Consider the following 10,744-nt stretch of genomic DNA (forward strand, 5'->3'; position numbering starts at 1 on the left):
AAAGGGGTTTTTTTTTTTTTTTTTTTTTTCCCTCTCCAATTTTTCTGAACTGCTGGGGCAAATGGCATGTTGTGTCTCATTCAGTCAATCACCAGATCCTTGTTCGTTTATTTCATTCACAAACAAAATGCCTCATTTAATGCCAGTCCAAGTCTCATTTATACGCAAAACACCGTGAAGAGTAGGGCTGCACGATATATCGAGATTATCGAAATATCCAAATGTAAATATCGCAACGGCGTGCGATATCATTATCATTTTAATAATAGGCTACTTGAATCAAAAATTAGTTTGACGCATATAGCAGAGAATTGCTTGACATTAAAAAGAGCTAAGTGCAATAAGTTGCAGAAAACAAGTCTTTGCGTCTCGTCTTGCTGTCTGACTCACACCTGTAGTGCGCGCACAAGCCGCATCTCGCGCAGCGTCTCTTCAGTTCTGCCACACGCGCACACTCGGCGTTTCAGACCGAGTTGATTCGTCTTTCGCATCTCCTCCTCATGTTTGAACAGACACATACACACAGAATCATGTCAATGGCACCCGTCTCGACGATCATGCTCGTAAACGCAGATACGCGGATGTGTATCATACTGATTCCGTGCAGTCAGATTTAAAGGGACAGCAGCCTATAAATACGTGCTGCTGAATATGTCACTAATGTTAATCAAACAACAAAACCGCTATAACAAAGATTAATCTAAATTTAATTAATACAGTGAACACTATGCAGTGTTATTTTACACTTAATTATTACATTTCTGTACCTGAATACTACTGTTTATTTTATCTATGCTTGTAAATTGTGCATTTCTTTTTTTCTTTCTTTCTTTTTCTTTCTTTTTTTTTTACTGGCTCTTCACTTGCCTTTAATCATGTTTGAACTTTCTCAGACTATAGTTTTTGCTGTGGTTCATGAAGTACTTAAAGTGTGTGGAAAGCAAAGTTACAATGATATACAATTAGTGTCATAAATTTTTTTTGTTTGTATGTTCACATTGATGTTAAATTACATTTTCTGATTTGTGACATTACTTTTTAAGTAATGCTAAAACACTGCTGGTCGCTTTCAGAAGTTATAGTGACTCTTTGTTTTCCAAGAAAGAATGTGAAACAAATTGGTTATATAATTTTCATTTTTAAATATTTTAAAATATCATTTAAATTGATTTTACACACTTTAAGCAATATCCAAGCGGCAACCTCCCGCTCTCTCTAGTGAAGCCAACAAGGAAGTGACTTAAACTGTAATTCATCAACTGGCCGCTAGAGGCTGGCTGCAAAAGGGAGTCATTCTCAAAGACTCCCCATGTTAAAATGCCCAACTTTACAGCAGAAAAAAACATGTTTACAGCCTGGTTCAAAAAATGATTTTGGTCTATATAGCTAATTTTGCCCTTGATGACAACTCTGAGGGGGGTGAATTTTTTTTTATAACTCGTCCGTTTTGCTGCTGCTCGTCGAGCTAGGTGGGTGTGGCTTCAGCAACCTGTTCTCGCCTCTTTGCCCATTTTCGTTTATCCGGGAGTCCGGGAGTGTGACGCGCTGCCAAGATGGCGACGGCCGCCTCCACCCAATTTTGAGCTTCAAAAACGCTCTTCGGAAATCTACGGGTGACGTCACGGACACTATGTCCATGTTTTTATACAGTCTATGGCAATATCGTATCGCTATCGCATATCGAATATCGCTTTTTTAAACAAGGTATCGCATTTTTCTTCAATATCGCACAGCCCTAGGAGCGTATTTGGATTAAGGGTGGGAAACATCTGTAATCTGATCAGGCCCGGCACCAGAGGGGGGGCCAGGGGGGCTGGCCCCCCCATGGACATCCCTGTGCCCCCCCTTTGGATGGAGGGAGACGGTCGAACTTGAGTTTAGCGTGTATTATAGTCTTACTCATACAACTGCCTGCTGTTGCTTCTGATGGCTTTTAGATGGAAAAGCTGCCCATAATCCCTGGTCTATGATCTGTTTTATTCGTTATAATAGCATAACAAAATCGATTTGGCAAACAATCCAGTGTATCTGCCCTTCTGTTTTGGAAAGTGTCAAATGATTTTACAATGTATTTTCGCAGAGGTGAGCAATGTAGCCAATCACAGTCATGTTTGTTGATTTCTAAAACGCAATGGCCAATCAGAGGTGTTTAGGTTGGAATCCACACACTCACCGGTCCAGTCACCGTTTTTTGTCCAGTGCTACGTTCTATCATGCTCGTAACTTCTTTCTAACAAAGACATAAAAAAAAGTTTCATCGTGTAGTCACGTTCATTGTTTTTTTTTTTTTACTTTGTGAGATTGTGATGAATGAGAGAATGAGTTTTTAATATATTTAAAGGGAGCACTGCATGCTGTATACGATAATATATTCAGAATTTAAATAAAACGTTTTTCATGCTTGACAAGCGGCCACGTACGACACAGACAAAGCTAACTACTACACTATATAGAAAAATATAATAATTTCAGATGCACAGATGTGATTCTGCAACCGAGCCTGGTCCAAATGCAGGATTTAGGTAAGGAAACGGTTATTATTTGTATTGGCTGCCATGCCAAATCATGCACACCTGCTTGCTTTTCTGTTTAGTTTAACAGTGTTTTTGTGAACACACACGTTCTTTAATAGCAAATAATTGTAACACTTTACAATAAGGTTCGATTAGTTAATGTTAGTTAATGTATTAAAGTTTTATGATTAAGTTTTATTCTAGAGTAGGGCTGAAACTGTTAGTCGACATTATCGACAATTTTTTATTGTTGATCATTTTTATTGTTGAATAGTTTGATCTCATGACCTAATGCAGCCTGCAGTAATGCAGTTTGACCAGTGTGGCGCTGTAGCGCAGGACTGTAATTCAGCCCTACCGCATGCAATCTAATAGAAGACATGCTTATGAGACGTGCAAAGGAAGTCAGCCCAGTAGAGTGTGGGGAAAAGTTTTTTTTTTTTTTTTCCAAAAAAAAAATTTTTTTTCATTTCCAGCCATGCACGTGAATATTCCGTTAATAATCAGATTTTGTCAATATTCAGATTAGTATGGAGTCACATATTAAACACCACACTCTGATTGCCTGATTCAGTTTAAGACAATATTTTAATTCTCAAAAATCTGTTTCCCACTCCTTGAATAAACCTGTTTTAATGAGAAACGTGTTTGCATGTAAACACCTTATTCAGAAAATCCACTGAAAGGAGATTCACATGCTCAGACCACGAAGAATTATGAGCGATTACATGCATTAGCTGTAGGTATTAAGAATTGGAAACTCATTTCTGATGCACATACTTCCTAAGACTCTCTTAGGAAATCTTTTAGACAATTGCAAAAAATTAAATGTGCATGTGTAGATCAGCAGACCTAAAACTACCGTATTTAAGCATATAAACATCATATTCAGAATATGAGCGCAACCAGAATATGGTGCAGATTTAAATGCCCCATTCACTGAATCATGTGGCTGTGACGCTGAAAATGTGTTATAGGCTGGAACTGAAGAATAGAGAAGAACAGATCACAGTCCATGCTGCTGTAGACTATCTAGTGTCTGTTCTTCAGGACAGATCAGCGCTGCAGTGTCGCTCCCACAGCTGCAGTTCAGTCCCCTCGGCACACACCAGCAGATACGACTCACTCCTCACCTGCGGCATCCACACCTGTCAATCAAACACCTGGTTAAATATAGGAACTCTCTGCTTCCCTTTCGTCTCTCGCGTTGCGTGAAACGCTATGAGGGCACTCCTGTTTACTCTGAACACTGAAGCCTGCTTTGTTCATGTTCGTGTAGCTGCACAAACAAATGTAAAGTTGCCCTCAAACCAAGACATCCGTTCAGAGCACAAGTCATCACCCTTCTAGCTCTTCCTAATTCAGAGGACGAGCTGGGTCTTAGTTCACTCTGTGGCTTCGGCACGGTGCTAAAAAGTATAGTATTGGATACGTTCCCCGTAGCATTTTACGCAACGTGAGAGACCGTTATCTCAGAGAACCGAGGTTATGATAGCAACCGAGCACTCTTTCTTTATTTTACAGTATGATGGCATTATTACAATAAAGTTCTTATTTTGCTCAATATTTTTATTTTGTAATAATCACACTGAAAAACATCAGAATTTTATATTTTATAGTCATGCTGAATTGGGCAAGGGAATGTGGCCTATGAAAAATAAATAAAGTTGAAAGAGATATTTTTATAACTCTTTCTATTTTATGGTCACTGAAAGAGGTTTGATATGGTTCTTGTAAAAAGTAAACCCAAATATTTCCTAAATTATTCTCAAAAGTCTTCAGGGTGCAAAGTCATTTTTTATTTTTTTTTATTTTTCTATGCAAATGCACAGATGATAATTATTTCCAAATATAGTTATTATTTCCAAATATAGTCATTCAAATGATCTGTTAAAAATTCAAGCCATCTGTTTTTTTCCCGTACTGCAATATATATCACAGATAAACAAATATTGCAATGTCAGTTTTCCTATTTATTTTCTAATATTGTGCAACCCTAGTCCGTACTGTCACATTTACATTTAGCACATGCTTTTATAAAAAGGAAGAAAAACGCTGAATGCAAATAATAAAATGTGAATGATTATTTGGTTGCAAGCAGGACAGCAAAATAGAGTATAATGGGAGAGACATATAAAACTTATCCAAAGTGACTTGTGACAGAGCCACAATATGCACAATGCCGCGTTTATTAGAAAGCTAGACTAGGAAACCATTTCAAAGGCTAAAACAATTAAATTAAAAAGCTATTTTGATTTTGAAATCAAACTCAGTATTGCTGTAGCTCGTGCATGTAAGCACTGAGCGAGGTGCACTCACCCTGTTGAAGAGCAGCAGGTGGCGGAGCAGCGGCGTCACGAGCGGGTAATGGCAGGCAGAGGGTGTTGCTGAGCTCTACAAACATCAGGTTTGTCAATCAGCTTTCAGTGGACAATGCAACTGACACTTGTGGACATGATGCACACGGATCATGACACAATAACAGATAAAGGTGACACGCAGCCATGACAGATGCAATGCTAAAGGTGCTAAGAGAGGCTTACGTCCCGCGTGGAGTCCAGACAGCGCAGCGGCCGACACACACACAGCTCTGTGACTGGAGGAGAAACAGGTGTTAGATAGCCCATATTAGATCAGCCTCTGCCACTGCCAACACACACATACACACACACACACACACACACACACACACTCTCTCTCTCTCTCTCACAAACCTCACACACACACACACACACACGCACGCACGCACACACACACTCTCTCTCACAAACCTCACACACACACACTCTCTCTCTCACAAACCTCACACACACACACACACGCGCACGCACACGCACACACACACACACACACACACACACACACACACACACACACACACACCATGGTGCTCCATCGTGCTGGAAAATGCACGAATCAACACCAAATTGCTCATGGATCGTTGGAAGAAGTTACTCTTGCAGGACGTTTTGATACTGTTCTTAATTCATGGCAGTGTTTTTGGGCAGAATTGTGAGAGAGCCCACTCCTTTGGCGTTTTTCTTGGAGAGAAGTGGCTTCTTTGCTGCCCTTCTTTACACCAGGCCGTTGCCCAAAAGGCTTGGCCTCACTGTGCGTGCAGATGCTCTCACACCAACCTGATGCCATTCCTGAGCAAGCTCTGCACTGCTTGTGACACGATTCTGTAGCTGACTCCTCAGGAGGAGACGGTCCTGGCGCTTGCTGGACACTCTGGGATGTCCTGAAGACGATTTCACTGCAGTCGAGAACACCATGATTGGAAGCACTTCTTCCCTTCTTTTATAGTAATGTGCTCTTTCAATCTAATTAGTATGATATTGATTTCACCTGACTAGTACTCATTCACACTTTCACACGTGCTGCTGATATGATTAGTCAATTAATGTTAGCTGGTCATTTTATGTCAGGATTAAAAAAACAGTGAAATGTGTTCTTTTTTTGTGAAAAGTTCATTTTTTTGCCAATGAAACTTTTATCAATTATTTAAAATGAAACAATGTGAACACCATAACAGCTTAAGCAGCAAACTTTGCAAAACACAAAATTTATGTCTCTGCCAAAACTTTTGGCCATGACTGTATGTTAATGGTAGTGATAGCATGATAGAATCATGAATCGCAAAATATTAGTGCATTGCCCCACTAAATTACAATGTAACATAAGAGTTATTGATTTCAGACCAATTATTTGGGTTATCAAGTAAGCAACAAGCTGAAATGTGTCACATGAAATTATAATAAACACCCATATTCATTTAAAAAGTCAATATTATTCATGCTATTTTATTAAGGAATTAAGCATCACAGTCCACAATGACCTAATGTGCATTGATATCAAATGTTGTAAACATGTTAGTTACAAACTAGCCATGAAAACCCACCTCAGGCCCGGCGCTCTTCGGACCGAGGGGGACGTTCGGACTTGAGTTTAGCGTGTATTATAGTCTTACTCATACAACTGCCTGCTGTTGCTTCTGATGGCTTTTAGATGGAAAAGCTGCCCATAATCCCTGGTCTATGATCTGTTTTATTCGTTATAATAGCATAACAAAATCGATTTGGCAAACAATCCAGTGTATCTGCCCTTCTGTTTTGGAAAGTGTCAAATGATTTTACAATGTATTTTCGCAGAGGTGAGCAATGTAGCCAATCACAGTCATGTTTGTTGATTTCTAAAACGCAATGGCCAATCAGAGGTGTTTAGGTTGGAATCCACACACTCACCGGTCCAGTCACCGTTTTTTGTCCAGTGCTACGTTCTATCATGCTCGTAACTTCTTTCTGACAAAGACATAAAAAAAAGTTTCATCGTGTAGTCACGTTCATTGTTTTTTTTTTTTTACTTTGTGAGATTGTGATGAATGAGAGAATGAGTTTTTAATATATTTAAAGGGAGCACTGCATGCTGTATACGATAATATATTCAGAATTTAAATAAAACGTTTTTCATGCTTGACAAGCGGCCACGTACGACACAGACAAAGCTAACTACTACACTATATAGAAAAATATAATAATTTCAGATGCACAGATGTGATTCTGCAACCGAGCCTGGTCCAAATGCAGGATTTAGGTAAGGAAACGGTTATTATTTGTATTGGCTGCCATGCCAAATCATGCACACCTGCTTGCTTTTCTGTTTAGTTTAACAGTGTTTTTGTGAACACACACGTTCTTTAATAGCAAATAATTGTAACACTTTACAATAAGGTTCGATTAGTTAATGTTAGTTAATGTATTAAAGTTTTATGATTAAGTTTTATTCTAGAGTAGGGCTGAAACTGTTAGTCGACATTATCGACAATTTTTTATTGTTGATCATTTTTATTGTTGAATAGTTTGATCTCATGACCTAATGCAGCCTGCAGTAATGCAGTTTGACCAGTGTGGCGCTGTAGCGCAGGACTGTAATTCAGCCCTACCGCATGCAATCTAATAGAAGACATGCTTATGAGACGTGCAAAGGAAGTCAGCCCAGTAGAGTGTGGGGAAAAGTTTTTTTTTTTTTTTTCCAAAAAAAAAATTTTTTTTCATTTCCAGCCATGCACGTGAATATTCCGTTAATAATCAGATTTTGTCAATATTCAGATTAGTATGGAGTCACATATTAAACACCACACTCTGATTGCCTGATTCAGTTTAAGACAATATTTTAATTCTCAAAAATCTGTTTCCCACTCCTTGAATAAACCTGTTTTAATGAGAAACGTGTTTGCATGTAAACACCTTATTCAGAAAATCCACTGAAAGGAGATTCACATGCTCAGACCACGAAGAATTATGAGCGATTACATGCATTAGCTGTAGGTATTAAGAATTGGAAACTCATTTCTGATGCACATACTTCCTAAGACTCTCTTAGGAAATCTTTTAGACAATTGCAAAAAATTAAATGTGCATGTGTAGATCAGCAGACCTAAAACTACCGTATTTAAGCATATAAACATCATATTCAGAATATGAGCGCAACCAGAATATGGTGCAGATTTAAATGCCCCATTCACTGAATCATGTGGCTGTGACGCTGAAAATGTGTTATAGGCTGGAACTGAAGAATAGAGAAGAACAGATCACAGTCCATGCTGCTGTAGACTATCTAGTGTCTGTTCTTCAGGACAGATCAGCGCTGCAGTGTCGCTCCCACAGCTGCAGTTCAGTCCCCTCGGCACACACCAGCAGATACGACTCACTCCTCACCTGCGGCATCCACACCTGTCAATCAAACACCTGGTTAAATATAGGAACTCTCTGCTTCCCTTTCGTCTCTCGCGTTGCGTGAAACGCTATGAGGGCACTCCTGTTTACTCTGAACACTGAAGCCTGCTTTGTTCATGTTCGTGTAGCTGCACAAACAAATGTAAAGTTGCCCTCAAACCAAGACATCCGTTCAGAGCACAAGTCATCACCCTTCTAGCTCTTCCTAATTCAGAGGACGAGCTGGGTCTTAGTTCACTCTGTGGCTTCGGCACGGTGCTAAAAAGTATAGTATTGGATACGTTCCCCGTAGCATTTTACGCAACGTGAGAGACCGTTATCTCAGAGAACCGAGGTTATGATAGCAACCGAGCACTCTTTCTTTATTTTACAGTATGATGGCATTATTACAATAAAGTTCTTATTTTGCTCAATATTTTTATTTTGTAATAATCACACTGAAAAACATCAGAATTTTATATTTTATAGTCATGCTGAATTGGGCAAGGGAATGTGGCCTATGAAAAATAAATAAAGTTGAAAGAGATATTTTTATAACTCTTTCTATTTTATGGTCACTGAAAGAGGTTTGATATGGTTCTTGTAAAAAGTAAACCCAAATATTTCCTAAATTATTCTCAAAAGTCTTCAGGGTGCAAAGTCATTTTTTATTTTTTTTTATTTTTCTATGCAAATGCACAGATGATAATTATTTCCAAATATAGTTATTATTTCCAAATATAGTCATTCAAATGATCTGTTAAAAATTCAAGCCATCTGTTTTTTTCCCGTACTGCAATATATATCACAGATAAACAAATATTGCAATGTCAGTTTTCCTATTTATTTTCTAATATTGTGCAACCCTAGTCCGTACTGTCACATTTACATTTAGCACATGCTTTTATAAAAAGGAAGAAAAACGCTGAATGCAAATAATAAAATGTGAATGATTATTTGGTTGCAAGCAGGACAGCAAAATAGAGTATAATGGGAGAGACATATAAAACTTATCCAAAGTGACTTGTGACAGAGCCACAATATGCACAATGCCGCGTTTATTAGAAAGCTAGACTAGGAAACCATTTCAAAGGCTAAAACAATTAAATTAAAAAGCTATTTTGATTTTGAAATCAAACTCAGTATTGCTGTAGCTCGTGCATGTAAGCACTGAGCGAGGTGCACTCACCCTGTTGAAGAGCAGCAGGTGGCGGAGCAGCGGCGTCACGAGCGGGTAATGGCAGGCAGAGGGTGTTGCTGAGCTCTACAAACATCAGGTTTGTCAATCAGCTTTCAGTGGACAATGCAACTGACACTTGTGGACATGATGCACACGGATCATGACACAATAACAGATAAAGGTGACACGCAGCCATGACAGATGCAATGCTAAAGGTGCTAAGAGAGGTAGTCTTACTCATACAACTGCCTGCTGTTGCTTCTGATGGCTTTTAGATGGAAAAGCTGCCCATAATCCCTGGTCTATGATCTGTTTTATTCGTTATAATAGCATAACAAAATCGATTTGGCAAACAATCCAGTGTATCTGCCCTTCTGTTTTGGAAAGTGTCAAATGATTTTACAATGTATTTTCGCAGAGGTGAGCAATGTAGCCAATCACAGTCATGTTTGTTGATTTCTAAAACGCAATGGCCAATCAGAGGTGTTTAGGTTGGAATCCACACACTCACCGGTCCAGTCACCGTTTTTTGTCCAGTGCTACGTTCTATCATGCTCGTAACTTCTTTCTAACAAAGACATAAAAAAAAGTTTCATCGTGTAGTCACGTTCATTGTTTTTTTTTTTTTACTTTGTGAGATTGTGATGAATGAGAGAATGAGTTTTTAATATATTTAAAGGGAGCACTGCATGCTGTATACGATAATATATTCAGAATTTAAATAAAACGTTTTTCATGCTTGACAAGCGGCCACGTACGACACAGACAAAGCTAACTACTACACTATATAGAAAAATATAATAATTTCAGATGCACAGATGTGATTCTGCAACCGAGCCTGGTCCAAATGCAGGATTTAGGTAAGGAAACGGTTATTATTTGTATTGGCTGCCATGCCAAATCATGCACACCTGCTTGCTTTTCTGTTTAGTTTAACAGTGTTTTTGTGAACACACACGTTCTTTAATAGCAAATAATTGTAACACTTTACAATAAGGTTCGATTAGTTAATGTTAGTTAATGTATTAAAGTTTTATGATTAAGTTTTATTCTAGAGTAGGGCTGAAACTGTTAGTCGACATTATCGACAATTTTTTATTGTTGATCATTTTTATTGTTGAATAGTTTGATCTCATGACCTAATGCAGCCTGCAGTAATGCAGTTTGACCAGTGTGGCGCTGTAGCGCAGGACTGTAATTCAGCCCTACCGCATGCAATCTAATAGAAGACATGCTTATGAGACGTGCAAAGGAAGTCAGCCCAGTAGAGTGTGGGGAAAAGTTTTTTTTTTTTTTGTAAAAAAAAAAAATTTTTTTTGGTAAAGGCCCCCAAAAAC

The 10,744-nt window shown here is 38.5% G+C and overlaps 2 long non-coding RNA genes across 3 annotated transcripts in view; one reads left to right on the forward strand and one right to left on the reverse strand.

Annotated features, from left to right (window-relative positions):
- Nucleotides 1–10,744, forward strand: part of LOC107584288 (uncharacterized) — a 68,829-nt gene that overhangs the window by 17,381 nt on the left and 40,704 nt on the right. The window lies entirely within an intron of this gene.
- On the reverse strand, nt 2,991–5,181 carry LOC107584289 (uncharacterized). The gene is made up of 3 exons (XR_001609123.1): nt 5,057–5,181; nt 4,833–4,907; nt 2,991–3,661 (listed from the first exon to the last, which is right to left on the reverse strand). It is a non-coding gene; the product is annotated as an uncharacterized lncRNA (long non-coding RNA).

Source organism: Sinocyclocheilus grahami, unplaced genomic scaffold, assembly GCF_001515645.1.
Source record: "Sinocyclocheilus grahami isolate Dianchi unplaced genomic scaffold, SAMN03320097.WGS_v1.1 scaffold58.1, whole genome shotgun sequence".
Lineage (NCBI taxonomy): Eukaryota > Metazoa > Chordata > Actinopteri > Cypriniformes > Cyprinidae > Sinocyclocheilus > Sinocyclocheilus grahami.